The sequence below is a fragment of the Prosopis cineraria genome, unplaced genomic scaffold (genome assembly GCF_029017545.1).
Source record: "Prosopis cineraria cultivar Desert tree isolate PC_DT_omini unplaced genomic scaffold, ASM2901754v1 PC10, whole genome shotgun sequence".
Lineage (NCBI taxonomy): Eukaryota > Viridiplantae > Streptophyta > Magnoliopsida > Fabales > Fabaceae > Prosopis > Prosopis cineraria.
Genome location: NW_026555341.1, coordinates 37,224,563 through 37,248,268, shown reverse-complemented (window position 1 = coordinate 37,248,268; position 23,706 = coordinate 37,224,563). Strand labels below are relative to the sequence as shown.

Sequence of the window (23,706 nt, the reverse complement as noted above, 5' to 3'; positions counted from 1 at the left end):
GTGTACCAACTATAACAAGGTGGCTGGGCCATGCAACGAAGCTCTCCAACACATCTCCTACCGTCTGCATCTCATCGGTAGGATAAGGTAATGGATACTTGGGGTTGATTTCAACAAGTAAGGAAACCCTAATGTAATTGGGTGATAGGTGAAGGTTATGGATTGTGTCCCCGACAATGTTATACACGCGTCCCGTTGCAACTACTTTGCGTGACGGATCGTCTGCTAAATAGTTGCAGTCATTCTCGCCCTAAATAAATGAAGAATGTCAGTTGTTTAGACAAAAAATTAGTTAAGCAAATTTAGAAGAGAAAATGCATTACCTCGGGTATTTTGTTTGAAGGGACTGTGCAGCTATATTTCCTGCTGGGGCTAATATCAGCCAAAAGCCTCTCAGGGATCTACCCCTTCAATAGCATGTCAATTAACTTTGCCTACGCTTCTAGCTGTTGCTTCATAACAGCTTGCTCTTCTCTCAACTCTTAGACCTCGGATGAAGAAGCCAATGTTCGCTTCTTAATCTTGCCAAAGTATTGCTTCTTTGTGACACCGAAGCTGACACCCTTAATACGACCAAGGTGATCAGGGGTCCCCAACGCTCTAGCTAAGATATCCTCATGCTCAGGAAGCTTACCCTGTGATACTTCTTGAGAGAGGGAATCCTGTAAAAAGTAGAGCTAATTAGTATGCATTTTAATAATCATTTATTAATAATAGATAAGAATAACACTTATAATTTTTTCAGCAACCTCTTTCATACAAGGGTTGTCAATCACTCCATCTTTATTTGTTCGTGCTAATGCCCATAGTCTTTGGCGGGATATGGTAACATCCGATCCCTCGGCCTCTACTTCTTTCTGCTCTATACCTGCATACCCTAACCTCCCTACTCTATAAGGATATTCATTCCCGGCCACTCTCTCCTTATTTGGGTGCTCAATTCCTTTAATCAATAACAAAAATATCCTGTTCGTACACATAGATACATTCAATAAAAGGCACTAAAATTTAAATTTTAGAAACATAAATACCTTAAATTCCTTCGCTCGTCGAGAGAAAACAAAAGTATCCTAATCTTCTTACTTTACTAAAGGCTATAATAGGGGAGAAACTCAGGCTACAAATTCAGCATTAGGGTCTTTCAAATATTTTTGTGTAATAAAATGTCTGAAAGACAGTAATGCCCTCCTAACCTTTTGAAGGACAAAATCCTTCTTACTCTTGTCTATTTCAAATCCTGACTGTAAAATAAAATAAATATGTTAGGTGCATCAATTTAAAATATTATAATAGAATATAACTTAGTCAAATGCAACTTATAGATACGGTCTCTCAAACAATGTCCTTCGTGGCTTGATCAACTTTACGCCATGATTTCTGCATGATAGACACAGTTGTTTTTGCCACAACCCCAATATAACTTATAAACTTTGCAGATTTGATGGCTTGGCCTTTCTTGTTCCACTACACTGCAATTTTTTTCCCTGCAGCTCTTGTTTTTGTGACTTCTTCCATTATTGTCAGGCCCCGCCGGATATTGTTATATTCCTGCTCTAATTTTTTTTGTGACAACGGAGCATCAATAGAAGTTGTAGCGGGATCTGATGGAGGGATTTCAGTGGACTCAGAATCTGAAGCCATTTATCTGTAACACAATAAAATTCCAAAATTAATCAACCATGATTAATTCAAAAAATTAATCAACCATAATTAATTCAAATATTAATCAATTATACTAATTCAAACATGAAAAAAATGGCATAATTAATTCAAAGGTTACATGTTCAAGTTGCTCTTTTTCGTTTCCTTGACTTTAGTTTTTTACTTCCCCCTCCTTGAAATATTTTCTTCTTATGTTGAAATAATTTACCCCTCTTTGAAATCCAAATGCCTTCATTGTGATCATTTCTCATGTATAGAGCTTCATCAACAGTGTCGTTACTTTGATTTAATGTCCCTTCAAATGGGTCATTTTCAATTACTACATTTTCATTTATTTTTTCATGTAACATGAGAATAGACCACCCCTTATTAGCAGGGTCAGGGACATAAAACACTTGTTTAGCTTGTTACGCTAAAATAAAAGGCTCATCCTTATACCCTTCCTTGTTCAAATTGACTTGTATAAATCCAAGTTGATAATCAAATTTCAATCCATTTTTTTATCAATCCACTTGCACCCAAAGACTGGAACTCAAAAGTATATGTAATCTAAATCCCATATATCCTCAATTACACCAAAGTATGACATGTTTGCATAGATAGGATTTTTATCCTTAGTGCTAAAAATATGCATGGAATGAGCTACAAGAGTTACACCACTATTTTACATTGTGCTCCTATCATCTTGCTCCCTTGTATAAAATGTGTATCCGTTGACAAGGTAAGCAGTGTAAGAAATGGCCTGTCTGTTTGGACTATTAGCTAACCATCTCAATTTTTTAGAAACTGAATTAGAATCAACATTTAACATTTGAAGAATGTGCTCTTTAAACCATCTTGTAAAAGTTTTATTGTGTTCTCTAGCATACCAAATTTTTGATTTATTAAGATTGTCCCTCCTAAGTTCAATCATATGCTTGTCACATACTCTTCAACCTCTTCAGTGTTGTGCAACACATATAGGTGGGCTTACTCCCACTGTACGCTTGACATAGTAATGACTTTATTTTCCATGATCCCCTCTCCACTTATTCTACCCATATGTCGAGACTTTGGAAGCCCAACATAGCTAATATAACTCAGGTACTCGGTATAAAAGTCAACAACCTCTTTAGAAATATAGCGTTTAACAATACAACCCTCCGATCGACTTTAATTTTTCACATAGCCTTTCAAAATCTTCATATAACGCTCAATAGGATACATCCATCTTAAATAAACAGGCCCACACATTTGAACCTCCCTAACCAAGTGAACAATTAGGTGGATCATAATATCAAAGAATGCTGGTGGAAAATACATCTCAAGCTCACACAGTGTTAATACAATTCAAGCTTGCAACCTTAGCAACTTATATGGGTTAATCACTTTACTGTAAATGGACTTGAAAAACAAATATAACTTAGTGATTGTCCCTCATACTTTAAAGGGTAAAATTGCACGTATAGTAACTGGAATAAAATCCTCTATTAAAACATGGCAATCATGAGACTTTAAGCCCTTTAACTTCAAATCTTTCATTGATACAATATTTTTTATGTTTGAAGAGTAACCCTCAGGAACTTTAATTGCATTAAGGAACTCACAAAATGCAGCTTTCTCTTTCTTAGATAGCGTATAAGCTGTCGGAGGAAGAAAGGTACAGTTCCCCTTATCTTGGGGTGCTAATTCTTCTCTTATTCCTAAAGAAACCATGTCCAACCTTGCTTTTATGCCATCTTTTATTTTTCCTGACACTTGGAGTAAAGTCCCAATAAGACTCTCATAGACATTTTTCTCAATATGCATGACATCAAGAAAATGCCGAACATCCAAGGTGGTCCAATAAGGGAGTTCAAAGAAATAGATCTCTTCTTCCATTCGGTTGTCCTAAGGTACCTTGCAAATGGTTTGCCAAATTCAATACCTAAATCTTTAATCTTCTCAAACAACTCATCACCAGTTAACGGCAAAGGTGTCTTACCTTCTTTTGGATTTCCATTGAACGCTTTTCTCAACCGCCGATAATGATGTTCTTGGTGTAAAAACCTACTGTACCTGAGGTAAACATTCTTTATCCCATATTAAAGCCTCATAGAATGTGTTCCCTCTTTGCAAATAGGGCATCCAAATTGCCCTTTAATGCTATACCCTGATAGATTACCATAAGCAGGAAAGTCATTAATTGTACCGAAGAGCATAGCTCTTAAATTAAATCTTTCTTCTCTATACCCATCATATACCTCTATACCTGACTCCCACATGATCTTTAAGTCATCAATTGGAGGGGCCAAATATATGTCTATGTCATTCCCAGGTTGCTTAGGTCCCGCAATTAGCATGGACAACATCATATACTTGCGCTTCATACAAAGCCATGGAGGAAGGTTATAAATCACCAAAATGACTGGCCAAGTGTTATGGCTACTACTTTGAATCCCATGAGGATTCATCCCGTCGGTAGACAATGCAAGGCGTAGATTCCTACTCTCTTCCCCAAATTCAGGGTACTCATAATCAATCTTTCTCCATTATGGAGAATCAGCAGGATGACGAAGCATGCCGTCTTTTATCCTTTTATCCGCATGCCATGTTAAGCTTTTCACAATTTCTACACTATTATACATACGTCTAAATCTAGGAACGATTGGAAAATACGATAATGCCTTCGCAGGACTTGATCCATTCTGCTTGTAGCATGAGGCATTATACTTCAGACACTTGACGCATATTCATTCTGAAATAAAAGGCAATCATTAGGGTACGAGTGTATCTTTTCATAACTCATGCCAATTGATCGCAATACTTTTTTTGCGTCACATGTTCGATAAGGAAGCTCATTTTCCTTAGGAAGTAATTCTACTTTCAAATACCTAAGCAACTCAGTAAAGCTCGCATTACTCCATCCATGTTTTGCCTTCATGTTGTACAATTTTAACACTGCTAACAACTTTGATGCACTACAACCAGCATACAATGGTGTCTCTACATCACCTTTCAACTTTTCAAACATTTTCGGACAATCCTCAGGGTCCTCTTCAACTGTTTTGGCCATCTGTTTAAGACAATCTTCCTCAAGTGTGCATGTGTCAAAATCATTAGGAGATGATGCACAGCTTTCACTATGCTTCTGGCTGTAACCAATATCATCTCTTGTCTCTCCATGCATTGTCCAACACCTATAACTTTGATCCATCCTATTAATCACTAAGTGTTCTTCACAAGTATCTAGACTAACCCGCTTCACAAGGCCGCACTTTAAACATAGGCAAACAATCCTAGTAGGATCTTGCACATACTTAACTGCAAGCTTAACAAAATTTGCCACCCCATCTTAATATTCCTTGGATAGATAATTGGCAGACATCCATTCATTTTTCATAATTCCTAAAAAGATTAAGAGGGAAATATGATTAGTGACTTTAACTACTCCTAGATAGTGGGAGAATTAGATACAAAGATCAATCAGTCAATAAGTCACTAATCACATGTTTGCACATTCCCCTTTCAATCTTGTTTAAAACTAATAATTATATTTTAATGCTAGCCATTGAACTAATTTCGGCAGCATAACGACTTAAAAAAGAGAGTTTTCCGGGCCTTATCCCCTTTCTCTATTAATCTAAATGACAACAACAACAGCATCCACAACAATAATCACATAAAGTTATATTCAAAAATAATTTAAAAAAATTGATAGTATATATAACAGCTTAAAATGAGTATTACCAGGTCTTTATGCTTTTAAAAAAATTAATTTATCCATAATGAGACTATATATAATCCAACAACAATAATAACAACATTAATAAGAAACTCAATTTTAATTAAAATCATATAAACCACATCAAACACTATATAAATATCAATTTAAAATCTCAAAATATTTTTTCATAAGCCAATTCTTAATCAATTGAAAAACTAGTAATGTGAAAATTGACAACTCAAGGAATATAAATCTAAATTAATCATTCAATTTTAGAACAAACACTCAGAACTTAAAAACAAGGTAATTAGGTGGTATACTATTTTTTATATCCTTAATGAATCTCCTCATATCAGCAAAATAATTGGATGATCTATTAATTCAATAATTAAACACCCAAAAATTTAAAAGTTCAAATACTCACTAAGAAGAACAACAATGCAGATCAAAATAAATAACATAGAAACTATTTATTGCGTATAAAAATTAAAATCAACAACCCAAACATTCAAAATGAAGATTAATGATTGGGAAAGCAAGAACCTACCTCAACAAAAAGTGGGAACGCCGACTGTGCAGAAAAACAAAGACGAGAATGTGTTGTAGAGTGATAGAGATCGAGAATCCAAACGAACAAGTACCCACGAGACTTATGGAGGCTGAGAATCAAAAACCCTTAAGAATCGAGACCGAAAATGTGTTTTTTGGCAGTTGGAGTGACGCAAAATGGGTTTCGGTGGCTCTGGGTTTGTTTCTGAAGATGAAGGATTTGTAAAAATGGAGAGTGAAAAAGAAATATGGAGGGAATTTAAATGACAATACTTGATGGTTATTTTATAACAACCATCAAGTATTACATATTTGATGCTTCTTTTAAAACAACCGTCAAGTATATGGCAGACAAACTTGACAGTTATTTCAAAACAAGCGTTAAGTATGTGCAAAAATTTAATTCTTTTTCTACTATTAATTTGACATTTGTTTATCGAAAACCGACGTGTAAATTTTAGCTTTATCTTATAGTTATTTATAAAAAACATCAAATATATATACTTGACGGTTATCTTTAAATAACCGTCAAGTATATGCCTGAATATTTGACGCTTGTTTTGTAAAACCGTCAAGTATTCTCCGCCTTTTTTATTTGTCATTTTTTTTAAATAAACGTCAATTATAAAGCGTCGATTATACAATTTTATGTAGTAGTGATATTGGAACAAAGAAGAGAGAGAGCGTAAGAGAGACGCTGAAGAATATCTGAGTGAAATGAATTGTATATTCAGAGTATACTGTACATGAGTATTTATAATACAATTAACAAAACCAAACCATGGTCAATTAACCACGTTGGCTATGGCAAACACATAACTAATACATAATTATCTCTAACATTCCCCCTCAATTCAAGGTACATCCTATTCCTAAACTAGTCTTAAAATCAGTAAACATGAGAGCTAGAAAGAGGTTTAGTTAAACCACCTGCAACCTGACAAGAAGCAGGAATATGATACACAGCAATCACCCCTCTGATAGCGCGTTCACGCACAAAATGCAAATCAAGTTCAAGATGTTTAATTTTAGCGTGCAGAATAGGATTCTTGGTCATGAGAACTGCACCTAGATTGTCACACAACACTCTAGGAACTAGAACAAGCTTAACAAGCTTTACATCAGAGGTTGTGAACCATGAGCTGCAAAAGAAGGCCGAGCTACATAGGGTAGTCGCATAGTTTTGCTCTACTACCGGCAGGTGGGTATAATCTTTTGATCCCTTCTACGAAATATTTAGTTTCCCATCAGCTGAAAATATTTGAGTTATCAGGAAATATTTCTCATCCATGGGTTTCGATTTAGGAATGCAGCATCATCGCTCATCTTTCCCAATAGCAATACCTTGTTGCATGTGGCAGCTATGTTGGCTCCTGCTTCACCACTCAAAAGCAAACAAAGCACAAAGAACTGAGGAGTGATCGTCACCATCATGTTTGCAGCAGCTTTTACAGTTCCAAGAGGGAATTATCAAAATTTTGTACCCAATGTTCCTGAAAGAAAAATTGTTCAAGGTTTTCTTAATTTCAGATGCATTGTCATTGTTTGCTTCTATTACTTCCGTGTTCACATTTCTAGGAATCCTCACGTCATGCTATACAGAAGAAGACTTTCTTTACTCCTTGTCTACGTAAATGATCATGGGCTTTTCTATGCTTTTTCTCTCCATTGCAACTATGATGATGGTCTTTTCTTCAACCATAATCATCATGTTGCAACATAAGTCATCACTTGTAGGGGCATTTCTTCTTATTATTATGATTGCTAGTGTTCTAGTGACACTCTGTGTTATTACAATTCCCTCTTCTTGTTGAAATAATTTCTTCTACTTATGATCGCGGCATTTCAACAAGAAGGTAGAGAAGCGGCCATGAATGTGCGTACTTCATATCTTACCATATGTATTCTCTCTCTCTCTCTCTATCTCTCTCTCTCTCTCTATCTCTCTCTCTGTTTTTTTTTTCTTGTGTGAAATACTATATGTATTACTTTTCTATTGAATAAAAAACTTCCCTCTTAAATCTTATACATGTAAACCCACTACTTTTATTTTTAACCTAACCCAGGGCATAAGTTGGAAATGTGTGTCTCGTCCTTTGCATATTAATTGAAAATAATATTATATATATATATGATGCCAAATTAATGGGTTTTAAAATTAGTTATAGCTGATGACAACCGCGCATGGACTTGATTAATTTCTTACCATAATCAAAAAAGCTAACCTTGCATGCATATTAACACGGATTTGAATTTTCTCTATATTTTTCTCAATACATTTTTGCATACTCAACCTTATCCGCCAGTTTAAATATTATTAAGAAATGCCAACAAAAGATAGTCTTAAATTTCAAGTTAATGAAAACTGGCACAAATTGGCCTCTACTAATGGACTTTATTTTATTTCATGTGTACGGGTGACATGCGAATGAAGGCAAAAGGAATTGACTGTCCTTTAATTATTTATTTTTTTATTTAATCTAATTTAATTTTAACTATCATATCTATTTTTTTTAAGTAATATAGCTGTTATTTTACAACGGGTAGAGATAGAGTTATCATATCACGAAATCTTTTTTAATGTTCATCTTTTAGTTGGGGGGTTAGATTGGACCAAATTCCAAGCTACCTTGTTAACAGTTGTAATTTGTCTAACATGAAATTATGTAGCCAAGGTTGGTCTAATTGGTAAAAGTTTAGCCGATCACTCGTAAGATCATGAAATCAAATCAAAGTCTTGTCTAACATTAATTTTGTTGATTAATTGATAATATTTCCTTCTAAACTTTGTTCCTCTAGTCTTTTGTGTTTAATTTTTTGTCTAACGTAAAGGTGCTTTCAACCTCTTAACACAATAATCAGAAATGAAAAAAATGACTGGCACAAAAATCAAATAAATCATCTATCACTACTACAAAATATACTTTTTACTACCCCAATTGGAAGAATGTCAATTAAAGATCAAGGTAGAGACTTAATTACTAGGAATTCCAATTTTTTTTTAAATTTTAATTTAGTCTAGGGAAAAAAAGTCAAACTAATTCCAACTATAAAAAAACCAAAATATCTTTCACTTATTATACAAAATCACTAATTATTAATTTTTTTTTACTCCACTTGTTAATTTACTAATATGAATTGCAAATTACATAAGTTGACATGTCAATAATTATATAAGACTTGACATCAGTGGTTCAATCATACGTAGCAATATCAGTTGTTAAATTACCAACTTTACTTCTTAATTTACTAACATAAGTTATAAATTACTGACCGATTTTATAATTTACTAATATTAATTATAAATTACTGACTGGTCTTATAATTTATAATTGATGTTAGTAAATTAACAAGTAAAATTACTAAATTAACAATTAATGTTAGTAATTGTCTGACAAATAGATGTAATTTTGATATTGAAATTAATAAACAAAGTAAGAAAATTAACAACTAATGATTCTACATAATAAGTTAAGGATACTTTGATTTTTTCACTGTTAGAATTAGTTTGCCTTTTTTCCCTTGGACTGAATGAAAATTTCAAAATTTTTGTGAATCCACTAGAAATTAAGTTTTTATCATAGTCCTTGACTGAAATTCTACCACCTAAATTTATGTCACTTTCAAAAAATTGAGGTAAAAAATAGTATTGGCAGCAATTTCATAATTAAGTTGAGAATCAAGAAAGCTATGCGCGTCATTTCATTGAAAAATGACATGGCACGAGAACAAGCCACATGGCTTTCAAAAGCATAAACAAAATTTCATAAATGTAACTAATTAAACCTTATATTAAAATAACATAAATTTAACTCCAGAAAAATTAAAATAAAGCAAAGTATGCAAATCCAAAATATAATGCATATTTTTTTAATTTAGGCAATTAAAATATATATAATTGAGTCAAAATATATTAAAATTTAAGAAAATGTGTTCAAAAAATATAAAATTTTAGAGGTTAACTGTGATTATTCATGCTTTATTTTTAATATGGCTAACATAAAATAGTTGTTAAGTTAGAGATTAAGAGATATTTCAATTAATTTATAATTTAATTTATTATTTAATCCTTGAATGATAATTTAAAAAATATATATAATACTAGAATAATAAAGTTAAATAAATTTAATTTATTTTTTAGATAAGGAAGATTAAATTTACATAATTAAACTGTGATTGATTGCACTATTTATATTTGGTAATTTTCTCAGTTAAACCTACTTTATTTATTTAATTTTAATTTAGTTTTTTAAATTAATTTTGACATAAATAAATTTCTCACTTTTTAACTTTTCATAATTCTAATTCAAGTAGTTAGTCCATTAATTTTTAAAGAGATGACTTAAATTATATTTTATTATAAAATTTATTTTTGTTAATTTTAATGTTATTTGATAGTAGTGTGATATAGATCTTGGGATCACACAATTTTTATTTACTTCTGATCGGCCGCGTGCGGTGCATTCCGACCCAAACTTAAATATTTTTGGTTTTGATTAGAATTACATTCTAGACCCAAGTGACTGTTTTAATAATTTCTTTTTGATATTCTTGGCCAACGTTACACGAATATATGAAACCGCACAAGCCAAAATAATTAAGAAATCGTTCAACCATGAAAAGAGTGGAGAGCTTTTAAAATATTTCTAGAGCTTTATTTTAATGTGAGTCAATTTGCAATTGCCTTACTTCTTGAGTCTTTTTTTATGCGTGTCAGGGTTAAACTTTATCAAAGTCCAAAAAAAAAAGAGGAAGATATTGATTTCACTATATGGGGAAAAAAACAAAAATTTCATCGCCGCTTGCTAGTTATTTGTAGGGAAAATTTTCACTATACGGAACAAATACAAAAAGTCCCTCTTAAATCTTAAACATTTAAACCAACTGTTTTTGTTTTTTTAAGCCTAACCCAGGGTATAAGTTGGAAATGCGTGCATCATCCTTTGCATATTAATTGAGAATAATATTAACTATATATATATATATATATTTGATGATGCCAATTGGCAAACGAACCACCAACTTTTTCTAAAATCTCAAATGGGTCAATATACTTTGGATTTTCCAAACCTTATTATTCTTTTTATAGAAGACATTTTAAGAAATACATTATCTCCCAACTATAAATTCTAACTTGTAATAGCGGTTGTCAACATAAAATTTTTGTCAACTTTAAGTATTTAGTAGCCTTTCTTTAATTACCTTGACCATCATAATGGCATCTTGTGCTAAATTCAGTTTCACTTTGTTCAAATTATTAGACTCTTTTAAATAAACAAAAGTTTCATCCATACTTTCTATCATAAATTTGTCAAGAAATTATCTAAACATTACACGTATCCTAAATGCATTAGAAATCATGTCGATTTCTAACGCTCAGCCTTATCAACATAAGATAAATCCTATTATTATGTCCTTCCTTATACTATTCCCACAATTCAAACATTTAATTTATTTAATGGATGTTAACGAATTCAAACCTTTTTTCCTCTTTTTTCTGCACAATAAAATCAATCTTGCCCTTATGACACAATCTAATTAAGAATACGTATCCTCCTATAAAAATAATTTTTAATACTCCCTCCTAATTAACAAAAAAATTCAATATCACCACATTTCCTATCACTACCAATAACTAGCATAGTTTTGGAATTGCACTTCATACACCAACAGCCTTAACAATTAAAGGGGAACCAATCAGTACACAAGTCATAATGCCTTTTTCGAAAGTTCAAACTTTATTCCCTTTTGCTAAAATTTATAAATCTCTTTTATTAGTAGTCTTTTTAGTATTACTGCTACTTAAATATCCAAGGATTTTCACTAAAATAATTTGTTATTATATTATCTCTTCCAAAATGATGAAAATAATGTAACCATAAACCATGAGTAACTCCATCCTCTTCCTAAGATTGAAATTTTTCTTTCCTGATGACAACTTAAAGGCAATACAATGTGGATGTTAGACATTCATGTAACCTTTGAAGGCTCTTTTGTTTTACTTTCCTTCAGATGAGCTTAGTCAATAGTATGGTTAGTTGAGAAGGTTCCTATGAAAATGATGATAATCCTAGTTAAAACCCATGAATCTTTGTATCCAATAACTATAATGGGAAGTTGTCACTTTTGAATTCCTTCTACCTTATTTTGATATATGCTTAATTTACATGTTTAGGCATGACATAATAGGGAAAAAATTTTACTTAACATGCTAGAATTCATGTTTCAAGAATTTTACATGTAAATTTTGTTCTTTAAGCTTATATAGTGTCAAACGTATAAGAAATATTTGCGTTTTGAACTCATTAAATACATCAACATTTCCTCAATACATTCTATTATAACTTTATCAAGGAATGACCTAAACATCATAGTCATCTAATTCATAAACATTACTCCCCTTGCTTTTGCTTATATTTCCTTCTTATTTGTTACTTGCTCTCTCCCTCTACCATTCACCACCAAGGGTCATTTCAAATTATTTAGGATTCTTAAAATATCTCATTAGTAACCAAAATGGTTAGTTAAGGAACAACTAACTTAATCCCTCTCCACCTAATTTAGCATGTTATGAACATATTATTGATCATAAACTTTAGATGACCATTACTTGAGCTAGGAATGTCCAATTGGAAAAACTTAGGCTCCTTAGAAAGATATATTCATGCACTATCTATTGTTAAAATTTCAAAATCATTGGAGTCCATTTAGACCAAAAAAATCATAAAATATCATATCTAATGCAAAAATTGCAGAACTGTTTCAAAATAGCTTTTCAAATCAAATTCATAAATTAATAAATAATTCTGTAGAGCTCCCTACATTACCATATTTGGGAGAATGAAACTCCTATATGTCTCCAGAATATGTGTCAAATATCAACTTCAAGAAAATTACGAGTATAAATTCCAATAAACTACCATTCTTTATTCACTATAGAATTTTAACAATTAAATAAAATATCAATTGGAAGAGAAATTTATTTAATTTAAAATTTAAAGTCATTACATACATTAAGTCCTATATAATTCAAAATAAACCATATAAGATCTTATATTCCACTCTAAGCCATAATTCAAGTTTCTCATCACTTGAGTTTCATTTCTAAATTTTTCAACTTCATCCTCGATGTGTAAGGCAGGTGTGTAAGTCAGCTTCAACTTCCTATCCTTCTTAGATGTTGGGTGTCTGAGTGTCTGTGATTAGTATGCTCAAATATTTTATTTTTCTTGTCTGTAATTTCTGCTCTTCCTCTTCGCTGAACAGCTGGTTGAAACTTCCTTTATCTTTGTCGGCGTGGTTTGTGAGCTGAAGAGTGGCAGCTCCACTGCACTTTGGTTGAAAGTAAGACACTAGTTCTTTCTTCTTCTTCGGTTTCAATAGTAATGTGGATTCTCCTTCTTTCCTCACCGAAGACGCACCTCTGTTCCTCTTAGTGCCATCATGATTATTTTGAATTTGAATGGAAATTTTGGTTGGTGCTGTGAACATTTTTGTTGTGATGCTAAGCTGAATGTTGATGATAAAATTAACATGGGAAGTTGATTAAATTGTTGGAGGCTTGTTGATGACTAAACTTTGATTAATATGGGAAGTTCCTTTTATACCTTTTTAAAGCATAATGGAACACCATAGCCATTATTTAACATTACCTCTCTCAAATATCTCAATTTGCCAATTTATTGGATCAAGCCACCACTTACACATATCCCTTTAAAATTAATAATATGAAAATTGAACAATTTGCATTTTTGTCAAATTTTCTATCATGCATTTCACAACTACCTTGAATGCATCAAGATTCAATTCACAATAAGCACCCACTCTCAAGAACCTATTTTCTTTGAATTTGATTTTAGAAACCAAACTACTAATTTTACTATATACGGATTTTTTGTGATTTTTTTTCTTAAATCTTTTATGTAATTTACTCATATAACTTTGTAACAAAAACACCTAGAAGCTGACAAGCTGAAATTTGAAGTGTTGGCCAAAAAATCAATTTAATGAAAATCAATTTTTTAAAAATTGATTTTCGAAAAAGGTGGGTGTTTGGGTAAATTATGACTTAATCAATTTTTTTGTCCCTAAAATCGATTAATTCCTCAATCCAAATAGGCACTAAATCAAATCCTTAATCCTTAAATCACACGCTGTCACAGTTATGCAAATATGATAGGTAATCGATAATATTGATTAAAAGCACAGTATCAATTATTACAGAAGGAATATACTAGCAGGAAGGGGAAAAGTAATAACAGAATTGTCAAAGAATTCAGAGAAAGGACAGAAGAATTCAGAGGGAAAACGTTCACAAAAAATATCCACACTCTCTCCCCTCTACGTGCGTTCTATATATCCTCCAGCTCACGTAATTTCCATGTTGGTCTTTTCACCCGCGTACTCTTGCGTATGGGCTCCTTAGCTATAGGTCCATAACTCTTTTGGTCCATTGTGACGTCTAGCCCGCTAAAGGTAGATCCAGGTGATGTTGTGACAATACCCGCCTCACAAAGACGGACCTTGGCCTCAAGGTCCACATCAGGATACAAAGCAAGTAACACTTCAAAGGATTCCCACGATGGAGACGACGTACCCGACCATTGAACCAGCACCTTTGAGTCCACCTTTCCAGCACGATGCACTGAACGAACGTCGAGTATAGCTTGTGGTTGAACAATAAGGCCCTTGGGGCAAGACCTCAGGGGTAATGGCAGAGTGGGTTGTGAACCATCCCCAAAGCACCTTTTCAACAAGGAGACATGAAAAACAGAGTAAATATGAGCATCTGGTGGCAACTCAAGGCAATAGGCAACATGACCGATCTTTTCAAGGACTTTGAAAGGTCCGAAATAGCGCATTGCCAGCTTCTAAAACTTCCGTAGGTGAACCAAATGTTGCCGGTAAGGTTGAAGCTTCACAAACACCAATTCACCGATGTCAAAAGACTCCTCTGTATGTTTCTGGTCAGCAAAACGTTTCATTCGGTCTTAAACCTTCTACAAATGAGTTTGAAGGTCTGATAAAACTTCATCACAAGCTGTTAGTTGAGCATGCACATCATACGGGGTATCTTCTCGTAATACATGGCGAAGCAAAGGAGGAGGGTCCCGACCATAGACAATCTTGAAGGGGGTGTTGCCGAGGGAATGGTGGTAAGCCGTGTTGTACCAATATTCTGCCCATGGCAAGAAATCAATCCATCGACGTGGATGATCGGATACATAACAGCGCAGGTACATTTCTAAGCAGCGATTCACAACCTCAGTTTGGCCGTCGCTTTGTGGATGGTAGGAAGAACTCATTTGTAACTGTGATCCTTGAAGGCGTGAGAGATGACGCCAAAAGGCACTAGTGAAAACCTGATCACGATCAGAGACCATCGAACGTGGCAAGCCATGGAGCTTCACAACATGGTGAAGAAAAGCGTCCGCAACCATATGACTAGTGTATTGTCTTTAATGGTATAAAATGACTGTACTTTGACAATCAATCGACAACAACATAAATAACAGAATACCCATGCACTGGTGGAAGGCCCGTAATAAAGTCTATAGATATGTCTTCCCAAATGCGAGCAGGGATCGACAAAGACTGCAATAAGCTGGAAGGGTGAAGTTGTGAAACCTTTGCTTGCTGACAAATTTGGCAATGTTTCACATATGCCCGAACATCACGACGCATACCCACCCAGTAAAACAGAGAGGCCAGCCGCTAAAAAGTTCTCAAATAACCAGCATAACCCCCGATAGCTGAATCATGAAATTCAAACAACACATTGTATAATAGTTGAGTCATCATGTGGTAGGACCAATCGTTGACATCGGAACACATTGCCATTGCGTAAGTCAAAACCAGGGAGGGTTGAAGAATCATTTTCCAACTTCTGTCGCATCTGTTAAATAGTAGCCGAAGCTCGTACACTTTGATAGACTTCCTCCATGAATGATGAGTGAATTGTGGTCATAATCATCAATGTAACGTGAGACAAAGCATCACCAGCTGTGTTTGAGGCTCCTGGCTTATACTCAATAGAGAATTGATATCCGAGAAGTTTAGGCAAACACGCCTCTTGCTCTGGAGTTTGCATTCTTTGTTCATTCAGATGCTTTAAACTTGCATGATCGGTTTTAATGATGAAGTGATGACCAAAGAGATAATGTCTGAATTTAGCTACAGACTCGACAATAGCATATAGCTCTCGATTATATACCGACTGGGATTGCATGCGATTGGATAGCTTCTTGGAAAAATAAGCAATCGAATGGCCATGTTGACTAAGGATGGCACCAATACCGATGCCCGAAGCATCTGTCTCTAGAACAAAAGGTTTGTTGAAGTTTGGTAATGCTAAAATAGGGGCACATATTAGAGCTGACTTCAAGGCTTCAAAAGCTTCTTATGCCTCTGTTTTCCACTGGAAGCTATCTTTCTTGAGTAACTGTGTTAGGGGTCCAGCTAAACGAGCATAATGACAGATAAATCGCCTGTAATAGCCGGTCAAACCAAGAAAACCCCAAAGTTGGGTGACCGACGTTGGTATAGGCCAATCTCACACCACCTGTACCTTGCTCTGGTCCACTTCCACGCCATCCTTCGAAACAATATGCCCCAGGTAATCAATCTTCTTTTGGCCGAATGAACATTTACAAAATTTTGCATGCAACCTTTGCTAAGATAGAACCTATAAAACAGTCGTTACATGGTTTAGATGTTGCTCCCATGTCGCACTGTAAATGAGAATATCATCCAAAAAGATCAGAACAAATTTTCTGAGATAAGGCTGAAAGACAGAATTCATGAGAGCCTGGAAAGTGGCTGGTGCAGTAGTTAGGCCAAATGGCATCACAGTCCACTCATATAAACCTTGATGTGTGCGAAATACTGTCTTTTCACGGTCTGTTGGGTTCATTAAGATTTGATGATACCCGGCTCTCAGGTCTAGTTTTGTAAAGAATTCTGAACCATGTAGCTCATCAAGGAGCTCATCTACAGTAGGCATCGGAAAAAGCATCTTTAATAGTTACTGCATTAAGTGCTCGATAGTCCACACAGAAGCGCCATGTGCCGTCTTTCTTACGCACCAATATCACTGGTGCAGAGAAAGGACTATTGCTCAGCTGAATGTACCCTTCAGCTAATAATTCTTGCACTAATTTCTCAATCTCCGTTTTTTGACTAAAGGGATAACGGTATGGCCAAACCTTAATGGGCTCAATACCGGGTTGTAATATAATGCGGTGCACATGATCTCTAGCAGGAGGTAATCCTTGTGGCTTGGCAAAGACTATACCATATTGATGTAATACAGCCTTCGGATCATTTGGTAACTAGGTAGGCACTTCGATATTAGATCCTTCCAATAACATGTTAGAAGTTTCTTCACTCTGTAACATGAATAACTCAGAAATTGCATCAGTATTATGAATCCGAATCAATTGGTGAAATTGGGTATGAGAGACAGGTGCAGCTTTGTAACCATTTAAAGTGATAAAGTTGCTTCCTTGTAAGAATCTAATCATTGACGTACTGTAGTCGGCCACGTGGGGACCTAATGTCTCTAACCATGATGCACCAATCACTACATCAGCACCTGCTACAGGAAGCACGTAAGCAGGGAAAGAAATGGTATGCCCACTGATGTACACCTGCAAGTCAGCTACCATAGAGTTGCATTTCATCAATTGACCAGTCCCCACCAAGACCTAAACGTGGGTACTACCTCTGAAGGTAATTGAAGTTGTTGCACAACGCGAGGGTGGACATAGTTGTCTGAGCTACCCCTGTCCAAGAGAACTTGTACATCCATCCCATTAATAATGCCATTGAAACGGATGGCGGCTATACCCGACGAACCTTGTGTCGCACATAACGATAGATGGTGCAGTGTATGAATCTCCTCACTGGCCTTTCTAGGTTCTTCCTCATTATCGTCCTCTAGTCCATAGTCCGTCAGTAACATCATGAGTTGCTTCTTCCCACACCGATGGGATGGAGAAAACTTCTCATCACAAAAATAGCATAAGCCCTTTTCGCGTCGAATCTGCATTTCGACTGGAGTGATCTTCCTTATGGGTGGTTTGTCTGGCAATAGTAACAATGGTGGAAGTATATTTTTACTTCCTGTCGTAGGTGGTACTGTCCCCTTTGGAGCTGCTGCAATGACCGTCGAGGATAACTTGATTCCCCCCGTTAAAGATGGAGAGAATGTTGCTCTAAGCCGTGCTGGTGAGGAGACATGAGAATCTCGCACAGCATACAAACGCCCTAATGCAATCGCCTTCAATAATGTGTTGGGTGCTTGAGCCACCACATCCCGTCGCAGTTCTGCTCTAAGGCCTCCTATAAAGCAATCAATCAAGGCACCTTCTATCATATCTTCTGAACGATTTGCTAATGCCACGAATTGCCGTGTATATTCTTCATATGAATCTTGCTGTATAAGCTTAAACAATTGTACCCTTGCGCATTCATAGATAGTTGGTCCGAAATGCTCCTCAACAGCTTTAGTCAAGGAATCCCAATCTGAAATTTGGCATGACTTCATCATCATCTGAAACCATGGTACCGTAGCGCCCTCCATATGGATTCCTGCCATAACCAATTTCTGAGCATCTGACGATTCAAAGAACTTGAAGTATTGGTCAGCTCGAAACAACCACTCCAATGGCTTTGTACCATCAAACCTCGGAAAATCTACCTTCACCTGTCTAGATGGTTGATATTGAAACCCAATCAATGGCCGCTCGGGTGTCTTGTTTCCAGATTGATAACCCTCCTCTGAGTGCGATGATTCAGCTCGGCGATTGAAGTTGTCTACAGACCTCACCAGTGATTCTAGCAAGCCTTCAATCTTACTGAAATGTCTAGAGGCATCTTCCATCCAATCTCGCGTCATCTTCATCTCAGCTTGCAGTTCCTTCATTCCAGTGTTGTCGGCGACGGCCATGGACATCTCTCAATGAAAGCAGCAAAATATGTCACAGTTATGCAAATATGATAGGTAATCGATAATATTGATTATCAATTATTACAGAAGGGATATACCAGCAAGAAGGGGAAAAGTAATAACAGAATTGTCAGAGAATTCAGAGAAAGGACAGAAGAATTCAGAGGGAAAACGTTCACGAAAAATATCCACACACTCTCCCCTCTACGTGCGTTCTATATATCCTCCAGCTCACGTAATTTCCATGTTGGTCTTTTCACCCGCGTACTCTTGCGTATGGGCTCCTTAGCTATAGGTCCATAACTCTTTCGGTCCATTGTGACGTCTGGCCCGCTAGAGGTAGATCCAGGTGATGTTGTGACACAAGCCCAACAATTTCCAAACATCAATATTTAAAATCAAGCTTTTCAAATTCAATTCCCAATCAAAATTAATTTAAACCCAATAAAATCAATTCCAGTCTCATCTTCTACCTCCTGTAACAACCTAGAGCAATTAAAGTGAAATTAATATATAAAAAAATTCCTTGAATTCAGAATTTAACTTGCTTGGATTTCAACTTCTCCTACACTTACACACACACACGACAACTGAAAGAGAAAACAATAATCGACTAACAATTTCAGCTCACAATACAAACAATAAAAGAAGAGGAGCGTTGCTGTTATATATATATACTCAGCATCAAATCGTGACCAAGGAAGATTGAAGAAGAATTGAATTTCTCACCCATACTAGTAAGAGGCGATGATCTAGAGAGCAGAGGAGAACTCATGAGCTGATCGGTGCTCTGCAGCAGTGAAATTGATGGCGAGAAGAAAATAGAACGAGCAGCGCTGAATCGAAGAAGGGTCAGTGATGCAAAGGAAGACTGATGGAAGCTCTGTGCTTGCACAAACCCCATCCCAAAAAGGCAACGCAAACAGGGGAGAAGAGAAATCTAAGGACGCAGAACGAGACAGCTGAAGAGGAAGAAAAATCCAACAGCTCCAACACCCATGCCTTGATCTACAACAACGGCGGCCTCTGGAAGTCACTCACTTGTCAGCGAAAAAGGAGAGAGAAAGGGTGCGTGAAAACGAGAAGAGGATTCTCGATGCTCCTCCTGTAGGAGATGCTCCCATGGAAATGAGGGGCCGGGAGAAATTTTTTAACACTAGCTTCTTGGTCCCTTTTTTATTTCAATCACAGGCGCAATTTGGTAATTTCATTATGTTAAAGCAAAATAAAATATCTGGCTTAGGAATTCGAACTGATCAGAATCAGGATTAAACAACAAACATCAATTTCACTAAAGTACCAATTCATCCTATTTAAAGTATCCCAAAACTATAAGATTATAATCAAAATATCTTATCATTAATTTAAATTCCATTATTATTGTCGTCATTATTTTTCTTTTTTTTTGGGCCATTTCATGCTATGTTTTTTGTCGCCTTCTTCTTTTTTTTTTGGTTTTCTTAAGATTGCTAGCCCAAAATTTTTTTTCCACAATTATTGATTTATTTGGTCATTTAATTGTTTGTTACATATTTTATACTTTTTTTAAATTCTCTAGTCATTACATCAAGTTCATACAATATTAACACATTTCGACTTTGCAATCTTAACAATTTTATTGAATCAATCACTTTACTACATATAAACTTAAAGAAGAAATACAATTTTGTAATTGTGGCTCAAACTGTATTGGGTAAAATAAAATGTATAATTACTGAAACAAAATTTTTCATCAACACATGACAATCATGTGATTTTAGACTCTTCAATTTCAAATTCTTCAATGACACAAGATTCCTAATATTTAAAGTATACCCTTTTGAAACTTTAACAGTAGCAAGTCACTTAAAAAAAATCTTCTTTTCTTTTCTAAACAATATATGAGTCGCTACATGAAGAAATGTGTAACTTCCCTTTTCTTACAATGCCAACTCTTCCCTTATCTACGTGAAAATCATATCAAGCCTTGCCTCAATGTCATCTTTAGTCTTTTCCAAAATATAGAGTGATGTACTTATTAAACTATCACATACATTTTTCTCAATGTGCATGGCATTAAGAAAATATCTCATATATAAGGAATACTAATATTGTAGGTCAAATAAAATAGTCATTTTCTTCCACCTATGTGCGCATGATGCTTTACAAAAAGTTTGTCAAACTCGATATTCAAATTCTTCACCTTATCAAAATGTTGCTCACCTGTCAATGGCAAAGGTCCCTTGCTCTCTTTTAAATTCCCATTGAAAGCTATTTCTAAGCACCGATAATAATGATCAAAATACAACCGTCTGTGAAATCTAATTCTTCATCCCAAGTTCTAATCTCATTAAACATGTGCCCTCTTCATGACACTAATGTCAAATAGCACCAAAATTAATAAAAATTAGATTTTATAGTAAAGCGCAATTTAAGTTATCTCTCTAAGAGTCAATGAATTAAATATTTGAATTAAGATTATAAAGAGCTAAAAAGTAGGGGGATTTTTTGTGACAAAATTAATTAAAAAACTAAATTAAAATTAAATAAATAAAGAAATTTCAACTAACAAAATTATCAAATACAAGTAGCGCAATCAATCACAACCTAATCACCTAAACTTAATCTTTCTCGCCCACAAAATAAATTGAATTTATTTAACTTTATTATTCTAGTTTTATTATATATTATTCAAATTATTATTCAAGAATTAAACAAGAAATTAAGTTATAAATTAATTGAAATCTCTCTTATCCCACAACTTCACAATTGTTCTATATTAGCCACATCAGAAATAAAGTATGAGTAATCATCCAAATTAGGTCAAATTATTCTCATGTTACTATATCAATCGATTATAACAAGTAAAGTCTCAAATAAAATTTATAATTCAAAAATCATATAATAAAGTTGCTCTAATCAGCAATAGCAATTAAAGCATAAAATTTAGAAGTAGAGAAAAGAAGAGTAAATTAGAATAGAGTTAAAATAAAATTTTTTTTTTAATATCAAAGACTTTGATTAAAGTTTAAGGTTATAATTTATGATTGATCATATTAAAAAAAAATTAGTTCTATGAAAGAAAAGCTAAAAATCAAAGAGCAGTGCATGAGAAGCCATCGCTTAAGCAAAATAAAGGAAAAACTGGTCAAAAAAAGTAAATGAAGGAAACGATAAAAAGCGAAGCGTCCGCCTCTGCTCCTCCTTGTCTCAATTAAAAGTGATGCGCGTCGCCTCCTGTTCCTTGCCTTTTTATTCAGTTCAATATGATTTTTTTGCGTCATGTGATCTCTTCTTAAATAAAACTTAATAATTTAATAAAATTGGCAAAACTATCTTTAACAATCTAATTGAAAACTATATTAAAAACCCAAAATAATTATAAATAAGTTCATAAGATTTGATTATTGATTTGATCACCAAACTTGTCCATATCCTTCTGTCAAAAATAATCTCATCAATATCTTCTAAATTAGATTTAGAAAATATGCATCATGTAAAAATATTAAAGATATCATTTATACTTTAAAATTCAAGATTTAGTTATTTAAAATTTTAAAATTAAAGATTGGCTAATAAAATAAAATAATATTCAATTAAACTCAATTAGCCTCAAATTAATATTTAAAAGTCTAAATTAAAAGAATAAAAACATATAAAATTGCTATTTATCACTTCACAAATAAGACATTTGAGTTTTCCTTTGATATTATACCCTGATAAATTACCATATGCTGAAAAATCATTAATTGTACCAAACAACAATGCTTTCAAATGAAATATTTTTCTCTGTGTCCATCATATACTTCAAAGTTATTCTCCCACAACAATTTCATATCCTCAATTAAAGGAGTGTATAGCTATGTCATTTCCTAGCTATTTTTGCCCCAAAATTAGAATGAATAAAATTATATATTTTTGCTTCATACATAACTATAGAAGCAAGTTGTAAATAACTTGCCATGTACTCTTAATGTTACTTTGAAGCCCATATACATTTATTCCATCAGTAGATAATACGAGGCGAACGTTTTCATCTTCTACTCCAAAGTCAAGGTAATCAAGATCATTTTTTTCCATTGAGAAGAGTCAGTTGGATGTTGAAGCTTTCCATCTTTGATTCATTCATCTACATTCCATGTCAAATTTTTTGCATCTTTTGCACTAATATATAGTCGTCTAAATCTAGGTATAATGAAAAAGTACCATAATGCCTTCTCTAAACTCTTCCTCTTCTCTCTATAGCATGAGGTAGTACATTTTAGACACTCCATTAATTATGCACATTCATTTATAAATAATATGCAATCATTAGGATAAGCATGTATTTTCTCATAACTCATGCCAATTGAACATGGCATTTGTTTTATCTCATACACAATCTTTGGAAGCTCATTGTTTGCATGTATAAGTTGTTTTATAAGTGTAAGATTTTCTGTAAAGCTCTTATCACTCTATTCATTACTCATTTTTAAGTGTACAATTTTAACACTGCCGATAACTTTATGAATTTGGTGCAACCAGCATATAAGGGCTTCTCTACATCATTTTTTAACATCTTTAACATTTCAGAACAGTCCTCAAATTTCCTTTTAATAGCACTGGCCATCTCTTCAAGATGATTAGCCTCATGAGTATTTGTGTCATAATTATTTGATTCAAAGCTTCTTTTATACTCCCAACTACTTGTACACTTATCATATCTAATCTATCCATGTTTATGTCAACACTTGTAATTTTTATCAATTTCATGGCATAGTAAATGATCTTCAAACTCAAATGCACTAACCAGCATATAAGGACACATTATTCTTCTAAGGTCTTTTACATGCTCGAGAAAAAACCTTATAAACTCTTACACACTATTGAAATACTCTTTATT

The 23,706-nt window shown here is 34.1% G+C and overlaps 1 pseudogene; it reads right to left on the bottom strand.

Moving 5' to 3' along the window:
- Positions 1-14,058: 14,058 nt before the first annotated feature.
- Positions 14,059-18,845, bottom strand: LOC129322615 (uncharacterized; annotated as a pseudogene).
- Between the last annotated feature and the right edge of the window lie 4,861 nt (positions 18,846-23,706).